The sequence below is a fragment of the Hemiscyllium ocellatum genome, chromosome 28, assembly GCF_020745735.1.
Source record: "Hemiscyllium ocellatum isolate sHemOce1 chromosome 28, sHemOce1.pat.X.cur, whole genome shotgun sequence".
NCBI classification, from domain to species: domain Eukaryota; kingdom Metazoa; phylum Chordata; class Chondrichthyes; order Orectolobiformes; family Hemiscylliidae; genus Hemiscyllium; species Hemiscyllium ocellatum.
In genome coordinates, this window is record NC_083428.1 from 22,004,487 (window position 1) to 22,022,244 (window position 17,758).

Below are 17,758 nucleotides of genomic sequence, written 5' to 3' on the forward strand. Positions count from 1 at the left end.
TAAATTGGCAATTCAAGAACAGCTCTGACACATACAATAATTACAGATAAATCATTCTGAAATAAGAGATCTTCGCAATAAAACCCAGATGTTTGCTTTTTGGAAAGACAATTATATGAAATAATGCTGAAAATAAATATAAATCAATGCAATGTAAATATTCAAACACATCAGACTCTTAATCAAAACATAGATACTGAAAGTACCTCCCTTCTTCCATGAACTAATGTGCATGTGAATAGCACATATTGTTAATACCAAATTTCCTTTTGGCTAGATTTTCAAACACACTATCCAAATACATTGACTACAGAAATCAATTTTTTTGTCTTGAGCATTAAGGATTATTATTTTATTAAGTGTTATTATTTTAACACTTGCAAGGAATTCTATATCCTTGGTAGTTATGAATCAATTGCCATGAGAGAATGGTCAGTGATGCTTCCTATACCATCCTGGAAACCTTGCATCCACAATGAATGTTTGAATATCTCAGGTAAAATAATCAGTTGTTTGATCTCAAAGAAATTTAACTGCTTGGTGGATTTGTGCATTAATTACAAAATGTGCATGCAGCATCATGGCCTGTGAGATTTCAGGATGGAATTAACTCTCTAGGATCATTATCATCCAAAATCTGCACTTTAGTAAAGATTACAGATTTAAAAAATAGGTAATAATGCTTCCAAAGAACATATACAAGTAAGGCTAGGTACACAAATTCATTCAATTATTTCCTTTGTGATTACAATTTCATTGACTAAATAAAGGCAAAAGTATTACTTCCTGGTAATCATAGATAGAATAATTAGATATTCTGTTTAATTAGACAACAGCCACAATCATCTCGAGTCTAAACATGTTTTGCAAACAGCAAGCAGTCTTTCCTTGAAGTTAGTGACCTTCCAGTCAAAATACAACAATTGCATCGACAAGTGGTCTCACTTGAGGGCCACTATAATATACTAACACACTATTTTATAGCATAAGTTTGGTTATAAATCATATTCATTCTCTTACATAAGAAAGATAACAAAATATAGATTAATGCAAGCATGAAGGAAAAGTCCAAGGTCATCAAATGTGCTGTGCATTTCTAGAGAGTGTGCTCTTACATTTGTACTTTTCCTGATGCGTTCATGCAGGGAGCAGTTAGCACAGTTGGCTAGAGTGATTCAAGACACACAACAGTGAGGGTTCAATTTCCCCTTCCAGCTGAGGTATACTTGAAACCAGCCTTTGCACTCTTCCCCTGAGAGTGGAAGCAAGAAAAGAGCTCAGGATGAAGAACCAACAGGCAATAAGCCAAGGGCCTGCCTTCAGGCAGAGCACATAAAATAAAGATGTTCATTTTACTTTACGTACATTACAGTTTAGTATTAATAGATTATTAATCATAAAAAAGAACATGCAAAATTAAATTTTATTTTTCAATCAAGCAACCCAACCACTGTTTACCAAGAGATTCGCTCAGCAATTTCACCTTCACTGCCTCAGTTTATGAAGTAAATCTGCTTCTGTGTTCACAGAAATTATAGGTATTAATCCAAATTAAGCTTTTATTCCTTTCTTCTATAAGTTCTGAATGGAAAATGGGAAAATACTTATGTTTTTCTGATCTGCAGATCAAACCATATTGGCAACACAGAGATTCAGAAAATGCACCACTTTTTAATAATAAGTGCTAGTTAAGGATTGTTGTTCAATAATTATAAAAATCACCATAATGTATCCTCATTAAAGCATTTTTTGATATACTCCAGACCCTAATTCTTTTAAAAATGCATTACCGATAACTCACTTAGTTTTCAAGTAACCTTGCAAAATAATTTCTCAATGATAGTGGGTCATGTGAATTCCATAAAGAGGCTAAATGTAGAGGTTGCCTGCCATCTGCTTCTCATCTTTCAGTTCCATTTAATTGGAGTAGTAGAAAATACCAACAAAAATTGGAAGAATGACCAAAATTTGTTTCAATGTAACTCAGGGGCAGTACTGATATGATTTATAAAAATACTTCTGATTAAGAAGGTTTGGAAACTTGTCTAGGGAATATGGTAGTAAAATTACAGTACCTTCAATAAATATAGGATATAGCATATCATATATAAATTGATCAAGCACTCAGGGCTTACCAGGTTGCAACTGATTTGTTGTCATGTTCCATTCATATCCAGTCAATTCTCTATCTCTCAGATATCCTGAGGATAAAGTATTAAAGCAATCCAAGTTACAAAAGTTCTACCTGACCACTACAACTGAGCCATCACATGATTTACGCATTGCTCATTGTACAACTGCTCATTCTACACACATTCCCATCCAGTCGTCACTCTCCACCATTCCTCCCCTTCCACATTCACTCACTCTCCACAAAATTTGGTGATCCACCCACCCTCTCACTCATTCCTAATCAAGCCCCTTTACACACCTTCCACCCATTCCCAAACCACTCTTTACCCATCCCTACCCTAGTTCCACCAATTCCAACCACGAGCGTCTTCCAATCCCCTAACATTGAAAGACAAGATCTAATTGGACTTTTAACGACAAAACAAAGCTTTCATGTCAAAATGCTTGAAATTCACTACTTAATGTTCTGATGTCTTGCAAGAATTTCACTTTGTCCATTTCCAATGGCACTATATGCACGTTACACCAACACTGACTTCCAGTGTTGTGCGATTGACCCACCCATGGATCAGTTCCACATATATTGGTATCCTTGTCATACGTTGGCCAAAGTTCAGACGGTTTATTCCTGGGTGTAAGCAATGGGTTTAATTTTACAGGGGAGGAATATCAGAACAGGAGCAGGCCATTCAACCCATTAAATTTGCCTCACCATTCAACATTGGTATGACTGAAGCAAACACTTTAAAGTCTTTTACTCATCCTATCCCCATAGCCCTGTATGCCACAGGCAATCAGAAATCAATCAATTTCTACCTCAATCCTACTCAAAGATTGAACCTTCCACAACTCTCTTTGGTAGAGAATTCCAAAGCTTCATAACTCTATGAGTTAAATTGTTTCTCCACATCTTGGGCTTAAGTGGCATCGGTCATATTTTTAAACTGTGCCTCTTAGATCTTACCTGCATCTACCCTATCAATCCCTATAAATATGAGATTGCCTCTCATTCTTTGACACTCTGGAGTATACAGGCCCAATTTGTCCAATCTGGCTTCATAGGACAATCCCACCATCCCAGGAACAAGTGTAGTAATCCGCCATTGCTCTCCCTCCACGGTAATATCTTTCTTGAGGTAAGAAGACCAAAACTGCACACTGTCCTCTAGGTGTAAGTCTAACTAATGTCTTATAGACTTGAAAATAGATTTCACTACTCTCATCAAATTCTCTTGAATTAAAGGCTAAGATTCCATTCGCCTTCCTAATAGCTTGCTGCACCTGCTTCAGCAACATACCAACAAGGGCATCCATGTCCTTTTGTATATCTACATTTTCCAACCTCTTACCACTTAAGAAATACTCTGCCATCTGTTTCATCTAGATAACCACATTTTTCCACAATAAGTTCCATCTACTATATTCTTGCCCATTCATTAAGCCTATGTGAGACCTGCTGAAGCCATTTTACAATTTCCTCATAACATAGATTCCCAACTAGTGTTATATCATCCACAAATATTACATTTTATATCTACTGGGAAGAGCTGGATCCCAAATATTAAACCTTGTGATGCCCCACTAGTCACTGGACGGGCAATGTGAGAAAGACCCATTTATTCCAACTCTCTGTTTTCTATCTGTTCGTCAATCTTTAAGCCATGCCAATATATTGCCTCCAATGCCATGTGTTTTAATTCCTACAACCAGCCTTCTATGGGGGACTTTATTAAACGCCTTCTGGAAATCTAGCTATGCTACTGTCATTGGCTCTCCTTTATCAGTTTTGTTAGTAACATCTTCAAAAGCCTCCAACAAATTGCATGGTGGCTCAGTGGTTAGCACTGCTGCCTCGCGGGTCCTGGGTTTGATTCCTGCCTCAGGTGACTGTGTGATGTTTGCACATCCTCACTGTGTCTATGTGGGTTTCATAGAGTCATAGAGATGTACAGCATGGAAACAGACCCTTCGGTCCAACCCGTCCATGCTGACCAGATATCCCAACCCAATCTAGTCCCACCTGCCAGCACCCAGTCCATATCCCTCCAAGCCCTTCCTATTCATATACTCATCCAAATGCCTCTTAAATGTTGCAATTGTACCAGCCTCCATCACTTCCTCTGGGAGCTCATTCCATACATGCACCACCCACTTTGTGAAAAAGTTGCCCCTTAGGTTTCTTTTATATATTTCCCCTCTAACCCTAAACCTATGCCCTCTAGTTCTGGACTTGCCCACCCCAGGGAAATGACTTTGCCTATTTATCCTATCCATGCCCCTCATAATTTTGTAAACCTCAATAAGGTCACTCCTCAGCTTCCGGCTCTCCAGGGAAAACAGCCCCAGCCTGTTCAGCCTCTCCCTATAGCTCAAATCCTCCAACCCTGGTAACATCCTTGTAAATGTTTTCTGAACCTTTCCAAGTTTCACAACATCTTTCTGATAGGAAGGAGACCAGAATTGCAAGCAATATTCCAACAGTGGCCTAACCAAGTCCTGTACAGCTACAACATGACCTCCCAACTTCTGTACTCAATATTCTGACCAATAAAGGAAAGCATACCAAATACCTTCTTCACTATCCTATCTACCTGTGACTCCACTTTCAAGGAGGTATGAACCTGCACTCCAAGGTCTTTTTGTTCAGCAACACTCCCTAGGACCTTACCATTAAGTGTATAAGTCCTGCTAAGATTTGCTTTCCCAAAATGCAGCACCTTGCATTTATCTGAATTAAACTCCATCTTCCACTTCTCAGCCCATTGGCCCATCTGGTCCAGATCCTGTTGTAATCGGAGGTAACCCTTTTCGCTGTCCACTACACCTCCAATTTTGGTCTCATCTGCAAACTTACCAACTGTACCTCTTATGCTCGCATCCAAATCATTCATGTAAATGACAAAAAGTAGAGGGCGCAGCACCGATCCTTGTGGCACTCCACTGGTCACAAGCCCCCAGTCTGAAAAACAACCCTCCACCACCATCCTCTGTCTTCTCCCTTTGAGCCTGTTCCATATCCAAATGGCTAGTTGTCCCTGCATTCCATGAGATCTAACCTTGCTAATCAGACTCCCATGGGGAACCTTGTTGAACACCTTACTGAAGTCCATATAGATCACATCTACTGCTCTTCCCTCATCAATCCTCTTTGTTACTTCTTCAAAAAACTCAATCAAGTTTGTGAGACATTATTTCCCATGCACAAACCATGTTGACTATCCCTAATCAGTCCTTGCCTTTGCAAATACATGTACATCCTGTCCCTCAGGATTCCCTCCAACAACTTGCCCATCACCAAGGTCAAGCTCAGGTGAATTGGTTATGCCACATTGTCCATAGTGTTAGGTGCATTTGTCAGAGGGAAATGGATCAGGGTGGGCTAATCTTTGGAGGATCGGTGTGGACTTGTTGAGCCAAATGGCCTGTTTTCACACTGTAGGGAATCTAATTTAAAGTTCATCAAATAGTATTTCCCATTTGCAATTCCATATTGGCTATATCCAATAAGATCATTATCAACCAGGTGTCTATTTATCCAATACTTTAGAATGGTTTCTAGCATTTTCTCTACTACTGATGTAAGGCTAACAGTTTATAGTTTCCTCATAGCTCTTACAGAATCATAGAGTCATAGAGATGTACAGCATGGAAACAGACGCTTTTGCCCAATCTGTCCACACTGACCAGATATCCCAACACAATCTAGTCCCACCTGTCAGCACCTGGCCCATATCCCTCCAAACCCTTCCTAATCATACACCTAACCAAATGCCTTTTAAATGTTGCAATTGTACCAGTCTCCACCACTTCCTCTGGCAGCTTATTCCATACACGTACCACCCTCTGTGTGAAAAAGTTGCCCCTTAGGTCTCTTTTATATCTTTCCCCTCTCACCCTAAACCTATGCCCTCTAGTTCTGGACTCCCCCACCCCAGGGAAAAGACTTTGTCTATTTATCCTGTCCATGCCCCTCATAATTTTGTAAATCTCTGTAAACTTCTTCTGAAATAATGGGTTGATATGTGCTAAGTTCCAATCCACAGGAATCATTCCAGAGTCTACAGAATATTTGGAGATAATCACCAATCCACCGACCATCTCAGTAATTACTTCCTTCACTGTCCTGTGGTGAAGATCATCAGGTCATGGCAATTTATCAACTTTCAAACTTGTATATTCCTCAGTGAAAAATGATATAAAGTGATCATTCAGCGTATCTACCATTCCCTGTTCTCCAATTGTAAATTCGCATGACTCAGCCTTTATTAGACCCACATTTGTTTTGGCCAAAATTACCTTTTTGTGTACGTATGGAAGCTTTTACAGTCTGTTTTCATTTTCCTTTTTTGCTTGGAATCATAGAGTCCTACAGCACGGACTCAGACCATTCAGCCCAAACTGGTCCATGCAGACCTAATCCCCATTTCTCCGCACTTGGCCCAAATCTTTCTGAACCTTTCCTATCCATGTATTTGTCCAAATGCTTTTTAAATGTTGTTAATGTACCTGCCTCAAACCCGTCCACTGGCAGGTCATTCCATGGTTCTGGCTTGCCTGCATTCATATTTTGTTCTCTGCTTCCTTACAGGTTTCTTGGACCTCCTTTGTTGTATTCTATAAATCTGCTAATCCTCAGAATTACTGCCATTTCTTGAAACGTTATAGGTATTTGCCTTTAACCTTGGGCAAAGCTGAACTTTTTTGTTCATACGGGATCATTAGAACATCCTTTGTGTTGCTCCCTCCCACTCTGTTTGCAAACTAAATGACATTAAGGAAAAGACTTTCCCGCAGTGACTGGCAGTTCTCATAGTTCAAACTCTAGGCCATTGTGATCAGGTCCAAGTACCAAGGAAGGTGGTGTGTTACATATATTCTGGATTAGTGGTGCTGGAAGAGCACAGCAGTTCAGGCAGCATCCAAGGAGCAGTGAAATCAACGTTTCGGGCAAAAGCTCTTCATCAGGAAGGCTTTTGGCCGAAATGTCGATTTCGCTGCTCCTTGGATGCTGCCTGAACTGCTGTGCCCTTCCAGCACCACTAATCCAGAATCTGATTTCCAGCATCTGTAGTCATTGTTTTTACCTCGGTGTGTTACATATACACCGGTGACAGTTTCTGTCCTCCCATGACCTGAAAGCATACCCAGGGGTGTAAGGTGCATAAAATCCAGCCCCATACATGTTGATAAATTCTTTGATTAAAGTGGGAATCACATCTGGACCCCCAGTCCTGTCCACATGCAATGTCCACACATTCAAACTTAACAGCAGTCGCTGCATTGTGTTCAAACAGGAAGCTTTCATTGTTTTTACCTTCCTAACCCACAGCAGCAGTCAGCAATCTTAGCAATCATAGTATAAAATCAACTGGAGATCTTGTGGAATGTCTACCATCTATTTGCATTAAGTGTTCACTTAATCCACTAGAACATTAAAAGAGCATTTATAAAATAATAAGGGCATCAAGCAATGGGTGGGGAGATTGAAGTTGAGGTATAAGACCAACCAGGATTTACTGAATGATGGAACAGTCTCCAGGGGCTGAATGGCCTACTCCTACTTCGATTTCTTATGTTTTTACAATCTCTCCCATTATGTTACTAAACCAGTTTATTGTTACATCTCCCTAATATCCATAGTATTAATCTTGACAGAGCCCTTCGTTTTGTGATTTTTTTGTGAATTTTTATTTCTTCCTCATAGTGGAAGATCAGCATGGCTTTAAGACTTGATTTATAAGACTTGTGAGAATATAAAAATTCATTGGACTGTCTGGCTTTTAACTTTTCTCAATTTGAACTGGAAAGCAGTTGTTATGGGACTGCATCACTAGGGGCTCTGGTGCCAAAGGAGTAGTGTCTCTGTCTTCAGACCAGAAAGTCTTGGTTCAAGTCCACTTGCTGTGGAGGTGTCAGATTGGCTAATCAAGGTCTCAGAACTTCTACCTTTGGGAAGATTCTGAAACAACTCATAACCAGTCCAGCAGGACCTTCTGCTGATCCCTTGCCTGAAACTAGAAGGCAGCACTTAATTGAATTCCTGTGCTGGTTAAACTCAACATTGCTGTTTAATCAGAATGGCCAGTGCTCCAGTGACTAAATTTTGCAGCCTGTTCTTAATTTTTAAAGAAGTACATTAAATAGTTCAGTTGATTTGTGTCTTTTGACAAAACATTCTCTGAGTTCTCCTTATTGATTCATCAGTGTAAATTTATTTGTATTTTCATCAGGCATCATGTAGCTTTTGTAGGCAGTTTATAAATCTACAGTGACCAAGTCAATGAGTATTAATGAAAGTACTTAAAGAGGTAAAGATAGTGATACTGTAAAGAAGACTCCAGCTCATGTTATACCTCGTTGTAGTTCCTCCCACTCAAATTGGTCCTTTCATCCAAATGGTTCCACTTATATTTTTAATCAACCTGTTCAGACAGATTCAAACAAACCTCTAGAGCAACTTGATCTTGAACCCAGTCCTTCTGGCTTTGAAGTACCACTATGCCACAAGTACCCTCAGCTCAGCTTATATCGTTGCCTCAAAATATCTGTTGATATCATCAGGCAGTACAAGATCAGCTATTAAATTAACTGCTAATTCAGCCTTTTCTTTACTTCATCAATTTGCTTTCCTTTCGTATGTTTGGTAATTTGTCTTTAGAAGTTGTCTTCTTTTAATGATGGCTGTAGCTTGGATTCTGGTTGGGTACTACTTTGTTTAAACTGCCTGGCTGAATTTTCTATTCTCTTGGTAGAAGCACTTGTTGGAGGTAATGTCTACATTCTCAAAATATTTAAGGTAACTCGAGCGAGGAGTTAAAAACGCATCCGAGAGATGTAAGGAAGATCGGAGGGCTTTTATAATCCAGGTTGGTGTTGCAGTGAAGTCGAAAGATGTGGAAGTCGAAAAGCTGGAAACACACAACACGTCAGGCAGCATCCAAGGAACAGGGGAGTCGCCATTTTGGGCATAAGCCCAAACCATTGACTCTCCTGCTGTTTGGATGCCACCTGACTTGCTGTGCTTTTCCAGCACCACACCTTTTGACTCTCCAGCATGGACAGTCTTCACTTTCTCCTGGGCGCAATGAAGTGTCCATCTATGTTCAAAGTGGTGTAAGATTTCTGTTTCCAGAAATCACTTCAGGTGGAATTGTGACACTGTGACACGGAAAATCCTTTACACTAACTCCAATTTAAAATGACTGTTACTTGATGTGAGAGTTTCACATCAAATGTGTTTCAAGTACTCCTTGTAACTTGCTATGGACCAGACTCCCTGAATGGATTTTAAGAATGTGCCCTGGACCTTAACTTGCTTTGATTTTAAAGGTAGATGTGACGTGTCATATTTCAGATGCAAATTGACTGGTCAAATTACTCAAAATTAAACAAAACACAATTTATTTAAACACTATAGTTAAAATATAAACAAAAGAAAGGAATTTAGAATAGCTTAACTATTGGGAAACTTAACCGAATAATAGATATGATACCTCTTAATAGTTAACTGTCCCAGTATAGTAACATCCCATAAACACACCTCTTGGCATAAAGGCAACTTTAGACACAGATTCTCACATGCAGTTCTCTAATCCAGGAGGGAAAAAATATCAAAAGAAAATTCAGAGAAAGTAGCAACTAGGAAACATTCACTGAAGCTTCCAACTGTTTTGAGACCCCCAACTGCTTCTGATAAACACTAAAGTTAAAAACCAAAAAAAACTAGAAAGCCTGGTTTGGGAGAGTTAGTCACACCCAGGCTGCTTCCATTGTTCCAACTTTAAATAAAACTCAAAGGCCTCACAAATTGTTTCCTTTCTTAGTCACCGCTCTGCATCTCTCTCCTACAAACTCTACGATATTTACGCAAAGAGTTGAGATTGCATGGAGTGCATTGTCAGTGGTGGTGGTGGAAGCAGAGTCATAAGGGACACTTAAGCAACTGCTGGACATGCACATAGACAGCAATGAATTGAAGGGAGTGTAGGTTATCTTATTCTATTTTAGATTAGGATTAATCCTTGGCACCACATCATGGGCTGAAGGGCCTGTACTGTGCTGTATGTTCTATGTTTTAAACTCGCTTAAAGAAAACAGGACAAAATAACCTCTTAAAGTGACAGCATCATTACAAACTGCTTGAAGAGTCACTTCAATGTAGGCAAAAAGAGAAATTGTGATTTCATGTTTTTATTTCTATTGGCCACATGAAAGAGGAATGGTGTTTACTGTTAATGGGTAAACATGTACCTAGCAAAGGAACTAATAGAAGTGGGCATATCTTCATTCGCAGTTCTCTGTGGATTATAAATGCATATTAACTTTTCTCTTCCACAAGTAGCTCACTTAAGTGGAATTAGGTTCTTGTACATGGGCCCTAATACTTCCCCAAGTAATATTCACCATTCTTAATCACAAGCAGAGCATGCATACATACTCAATTGACATAACATTTGCAGTATTAGCACTTCCAACTTATGTCTGATGTTATTTGATTTGAATTTCATGTTGTCATGCAAGGAAACAATTCTAAACACCATCTTACACAACTCTACAATGCTTTGCACAAAATGAAATATTCTGAGGTGCAGTTACCCCTGTAATTTAGGAAATAATAGCTAATTTGCAAACAATAAACTCTCACAAACACAATGCGTTAATGGCAGTTTTAGTGGTGTTGCTTGAGTGATAAATATTGACTAGAACACTCGAGATAAATTCTCTTCTTTTCCTGAAATAGTGCCATTGGATCTCTCACAGTCAGTGAGAGAGTAGATAGGTCATCAATACGTCATGAGAAAGAGAGCACCACCAATAGTATAGCACTCCCTCAGTGCTGCACAGGAGCATTAGGCCTGATTTTTGTGCCAAAGTTTGAAGAGAGATCTGAACTCACACCCTTCCAATTCCAAGGTGACAGGGAAACAACTAGACCACAGCTGAAAGAAAAGTTAAAGAGTTAAATAAAAAAAAACTGTGAATGTTGAAAATCAGAAACTAAAACAGAAATTACTGGAAAAAACACATCAGGCCTGGCAGCTTCTGCACAGAGAAAGCAGAATTAACGTTTTGGGTCCAGTGACACTTCTTCAGAACTCCATCTTCTGATAAAAAGTGAAATCTTCATCTGCAAATTGGGTTCACAGAGGCAGGGGAATTCCCATTTCCACAAACTTGACTTTTAAAAGCGTCTGCCCGGACTTTAGATTTCTGTTCCATTGTAGCCGTGTTCCCTGGGAATAGGGTGTATTCTTGAAGCAGACTGGAATGTGCTATATCCAGAGACGGGATGGGTGTAAGGCCTAAAGGTAGTATTTTTGATTTCTGAGCTGATCCACCGTGATGGAGAACCTAAAAAAGAAATTGCTGAGGAAATTCTGAGGAAGAGTCACTCGGTCTGAACTGTTAACTCTGAATTCTGCCCACAAATGCTGCCAGACTCGTTGAGCGTTGGCAGCATTTTTTATTTTTGCTTCTGATTTACAGCAGCCTCAGTTCTTTCATATTTTATGATGGAGAGCCGCCCCTCTATGGTCAAAATCCAGGCCCAGGAATTTGATTCAGGGATCTCAATAGATACGTTTTGGGACCCAGAAGAAATTTCATTGTAAGGAGAAGAAAGAAAAGGGAAGTAAAATGACCTAGAAAGGATTAAGAATTGATGGAGAAAATGCTAGAGAAAAAAAAATCAGTTTGGGTTCCAGGTGTTGCCACATGTAGAACAAACTGCCTGAAGCTACAAATATTTATTTACTTTCCTTCCCTGATTTTTTTTTCAAATACTCCCTTGCCTTGGTTTTATTTGTTGTTTCGTGTCCTCTTGGTGTAGTGCATCTCTATCATTTTTTGAAAACTTCCTCACTTGTTCTTTCATTTATGCTTAATAAATTAATCACTTCACTATGCTTTTACTGCTGTGTTTGCCTCTATGCTTCCCAATCTCACAGTGGTGCAGACACCAACATAAGAAAGGCAGCTTAAGGCTCTGATGTGATGCAAGGAAAAGATTGATGTGATAGCTTGTCATAGAGCAGCCGAGAAGCTGTGAGAGGAGAAAGAAAACGTAGGAATGAAAACAGGGAAAGGCAGCAAATTGGAAACAAAATAGTGTAACAACTTGGTCTCCTAACTGGATTCAATTAACAATTAATCACAAAAAAGTATTAAAATGATGAAGTAGCAATTCATTTCATTTAATGTGGCTGATGAGTGATAAAATAGAAAATAATGGCTTCCTGGGAAAGATTACAAGGAATAATCTAATCTTAAGGTTCCGATTATATCATATAATGTCAGATTGAATCAAAGGAAAGTCTACCTAAAGTACTTTCTGTTCTTTGCAATCAAACAATTTCTACATGATGTTTACATAAAAAGGTCAATTTTCCTGAAGTTTCAGAATTTTTCAATAGAGCAAATCTCATGGATAGGTCAGTACAGTGATGGAGGACATATTGAAAGGAAGAACTGAAAGCTGAATGAGTCAGTTGTGGCAGTAACAAGCCCTCAGATCTTCTCTGCCTTGTGAAGGAAAGGTGTGGGTAGATAGGCTTTGCAGTGTTCATCTACCCGACCTTTGTATGTCATGGGACCCAACCTTGAGTTGACCATGCCTCTTACCCATGTAGCTGAAAATGTGTTGGTGGAAAAGCGCAGCAAGTCAGGCAGCATCCAAGGAGCAGGAGAATCGACGTTTTGGGCATGAGCCCTTCTTCAGGAATGACCTCACTTTCTCCTCACTTTCTCCTATCCAGCATCTGCAGTCTTCACTTTCTCCTATTTTCAGCTCTGATCTCCAGCATCTGCAGTCCTCACTTTCTCCTAGAAGATTTTAACCTACTGCAAATCCTCTAAAAAAAACTCATTCCTGAAGAAGGGCTCGTGCCCAAAACGTCGATTCTCCTGCTCCTAACTGACCATTCCCATGAATAAGGGGAAACTTCTTGCGATAATGCTTGTCCTTGTTGGGATTCTAGCCACTGCCCCACCAGGGGTTTGTGATTTGTTACTACTACAAATCTATATCCGTAAAAGGTATTGGTAGAATTTTCTCACAGCAAAACTGACTGCCAAACCTTCCTTCTCAATCTGGGCATATTTGTGTTCTGCATCAAGCAAAGTGTTGAGCATTCCTTTCCATTGGGTCATCTATGAACCCTTATACTTTACAGGGAGGCATTGCACATTAGCACCAGATTTTGCTTGGATTTGGCTATGAGACCATTAGCAAGTTGACCTTTTTTCAATTGCAGACATAAGGGTGCCAGGATGGAGGCAAGGTTCCATATGAACTTTCTGTAATAATTCGCTTATTCAAGGAAGACCTAAGCTGGGGCACCTTTAGTCACCCTTACTTTATCTTCCGATGGGTATAACCTGGTCTTTTTTACTCTGTGGCCCAAATTGGTGTCTTGGGATGGCTGGAACAGACATATTTCCTTATAAGGCATACACGCACTTTGGAGAAACATTAAAATAGATTACTTACAGTGTGGAAACAGGCCCTTCGGCCCAACAAGTCCACGCCGAAGCGCAATCCACCCCTACATATACCCCTTACCTAACACTACGGGCAATTTTAGAATGGCCAATTCACCTGACCCGCACATCTTTGGACTGTGGGAAGAAACCGGAGCACCCGGAGGAAACCCACGCAGACACGGGGAGAAGGTGTAAACTCCACACAGTCAGTCGCCTGAGTCGGGAATTGAACCCGGGTCTCTGGCGCTGTGAGGCAGCAGTGCTAACCACTGTGCCACCGTGCCGCCCACTAAGGACTTTACCGAAGTTCTCCGATTGCTTTTTATTGGTCTTCCCTCTTATTAGCTTGTCACCCAGATAAATGGTGACCTTGGATAGACCTTATAAATTGTTCTACATCAGCCTCTGGAAAATGGCACAGGCTGATGACACACTAAATGCCAGTCGCATATATGACATAAACTCTTGTGGGTATTAATTGTAGCATAGATCTGGGAATCCCCATCTAACCACAGTTGTAGGTATGCATGGTTCATGTCCAGCCTCCTGAAGGATAGCATCTCTGGCCCCCACCCCCAGCTAGCTTTCCGTATAAGTCCTCTATGATTGTGTATTTATCCAGCTGCAACTGTTTGTTTAAATCCCCACAAAGGTGAACCGATCTGTCAGACTTCACAATTGGTCTGACCAGTGTCGCCCATTCCACAAACTAGTCTGGTTTGATGTTTCCTTCAATTTCCAGCCTTCTGATTTCTGCCTCTACTTTTACACAGATGGCAAATGACACTGGGAGGGCCTTGCAGAATCATGGAATTGCTTCCTAGTCAACTTGCAAGGTGGACTTGATTCCTTTGGTAGTGCCGAGACCTTCCTGAAAAACTTCTGGGTATTTATTTCGGACTTCACTCAGGCAATAATTTTCTAATCGAAAAATGTTGAGCCAATCAAAGAGAACTTTTCTCAACCAATTTCACCCTATCAAGTTTGGGCCTGAACCTTTTACTACAATCAGTGGTAACTGAACCAGGTGCTTCTCATACAAGTCTGGAACCGAAGTTATACCCTTAATCTGTAAAGGTTCCCTGGTAGTCTAGTCAAGGTTTTATGCAAATTTAAAGTCTGGAGTCCAGAGAGAACTTTGTTAAAGGCTGGTTCTGCAGGCACTGATTCATCTGCACTGGTACCAACCTCTATTAGAACTGGGTGACCATTTAACCAGATGTTTATTTTGATTGGTTCTGCTTTGGATGTTGCAATTTAATGGTTCTAACCCAGATGTAGGTGAGCTTTCCAGGGTATGCACTCTCCTGGATACCGGCCTATGAGCTCTCTTGCTTAGTTTATGTCTAGTGACTCTTTTGTTTCTCGAGTCTGCATACCGGCAGCCCAGATTCTGAAGAAAATATTAACCATTTAGCAGAAGCTTGGCTTTGTTTTGGGGTTTTGCTGTGGGCTGACCTGGAGTCCCCCTGTTCAGCATGTGACCTGAGTGAGGCTGTGCAATTGCCTTCACTCAAGTGGTGTCCTTCAGTTGGTCTGGCAAGGGTGTCCACTTCCATCAGAATACCCTACAACTCATATGGTCCACTTGCTGCATTTTTCCAAGGACAAAGCAAATTGTACTGTCCATTTGGGCTTCAACTAGAAGGCACTTCTGCATGGTTGAACCATTAATCCCAAAGACTAAATGGTCTCTCAGCATCTCATTAAGAGCTAAACCAATGTCACATGCCTCTGCCAGTTATCTTAACGACACACTTTCTCCTGGTTCTCAAACTGCCAAGTAAAACCCGATAACATCTGAGAATTAGAGGAGGCTTGGAGTTGTAGTGTTCCTTAACCAAATCTGTCAGCTCTTGAAAGGTTAAGGTAACTGGTGCCTCAGGAAACATTAGGCTTCTAATGACCACAAGCTGTCAGGTGAATTGCTCATTGCTTGCTATCTGCCTCAATGTCATTTGCCTGGAACAAATAACACATACTGGGCCCAGAGTTTGATGGCAAAATCGAATGAGTCAAGCTTCCCAAATAATAGCATGATGCCAGAAATGCCTACCCCAACTTAAAAATGGTCATTGCTCGACAATTTCTTCAGGAGCACATTTTTTCTCTTGTCGCCATTGAAATAACTCCATAGCGGCTGGTATGCCATTAAATAAAGTCACCCTTTATTTACACATGCATAAAACATAGCACTGAAAACAAAAAAAAATCCTGGAGATTGCAACAACTCAGGCAGCATCCATGGAGAGAAAGCAAACTGACACTTCATCAGACCTGGAGTGAAGTGTGGAGGCGATAGCATTTATGCAATACTTGGGAGGGATGGTGGTGGGCAGGGTTGGAGTGTTGAGGGAGAAAAGATGTACTTGACATTGGTCTGGCTTCCTCAGAGCCAGCTGTCAGAGTGAACAGAACCTCTGACACTCCTGTTATATCTCTCAGCCTGGACTCCCTGATTAACAGCCCCAATCAGAGAACTCATATTTAATGAGGTCAATCTAGCTGACTTCATTACAATCATGACATGATACTTTGCTCTTGCTACCTACAAAAGCCAGGCTAAAAAAACTGCATTATGGGAACACTCATTCATGAAAACATTTTAAAATGATCATGAATTATTATCAAACACTTTCTATTTTTACTATATTGGTCTGCTTAGTCTTTCGTATAATAATCTTAGGTAGTACACAAAATAATCAGTTCTGGAGTTTTTGACTATTCTATAATAAAATAAAACTCATCTTAAGTCTTTTAAGGTGTAATTATATAGCTGCTTGAAAAAGTGGAACAGTGATGACATTGGGAAGAAAACAAGTGATTTATGTGCAATCAAAAACCAGCAGAGACTTGAACGGCTACATAATTAATTTCTGTGTGATACATTGTATGGCCAACATTTTTGCATCCCTTTCCCCAAGCACAGCAACTTTTAATTGCACTGTACTTACCAAAATACAAGAGTGTTAGTATTTCCTATAATGACCGAGCCAGTCCCAGATCCACCTCCTGGACAGGTATTACACTATAAGGCAAGGGAGGCATTTTACTGTAGACATAAAGATACATTCCTGGAGGTCTCCATCAAGATTTCTATCCATGGCTGTCTAGCAACAGGAAGTCTCAAGCTCCAAGGGCTTTATCCTAGAGAACTTGATGGCCTTTGGTGTGACATTAATAACTCTTCAGTACTTAGTAAAAAAGAGAACAGAAATGGAGTAAAATTATCATTGTAATTCTCTGTTACTGTTCAGTGGAAAAATTATGAAAAAACAGCCCCCGCTGAAAAGTGCTTGCTACAACTATTGGAAGAAAATCTGATAATACTTCAGGATAATACCTTCATTGTTGCATAAAGAAGTTCGTTCCTCAGATGAATAATTAAAATTGCAACTTAAGCTCCACCCATTGGATATAAAAATGGAGGAGTGCTAAAAAGTGTGACCTACAACCTTCCCACGTGTAATGAGAGATGCAGAGAACTGATTGTTCTTAATATTAACAGCACGTAGCTAAAGTAGTAATGTGTACTTAATCGGACTGATCTTGGTGTCTCCCAATAGACAATTACGTATCTTAGATGCGAAGTAACTAGCTACTAAGTAATATATAATAAACCTTTATTGCTTAATTAAGTCAGAGTCTTTCTTCTGCCTAAGATTGCATATGGGTATCCTTTCCCACCTGGTAACAGTACCTTGGTTAATGCAACAAGCTGGTATTATGGTGTCAATACTGTCACTTCTGAAGATATGCCAGATGGTTCTGACAGAAGGTAACATTTACAGAACACCAGTAGTGCTGGTAAACAATATTACAATATTTATTCAGGTTGGAAGTTAATGAAAAATCCAGATAAATGAGCTAGGTGTTATTAGCCATAACTGACAGTGTTGTCCACATTTTGTCTGCTTATAGTAGATGACAATTGTTATGCAAATGCCTCTGATATCAGGAAAGCCTCCAGAGAAAGATGCTTTTGATTGTATCATTGCCTCATACATTGTTTAATTAAGTCAGAGCCTTTCTTCTGCCTAAGATAGCATATGGGCATCCTTTCCCATCTGGTAACAGTAGCTTGACTAATGATAGCAAGCGGTATAATGGCTATTATGCAATGTATGCATTCTGAATAGCTATA

The 17,758-nt window shown here is 40.0% G+C and overlaps 1 protein-coding gene across 1 annotated transcript in view; it reads right to left on the reverse strand.

The window, feature by feature from the left end:
* The window catches only part of onecut3b (one cut homeobox 3b), a 99,946-nt gene that overhangs the window by 47,614 nt on the left and 34,574 nt on the right, over positions 1–17,758 (reverse strand). The gene's annotated exons all lie outside the window — the stretch shown is intronic.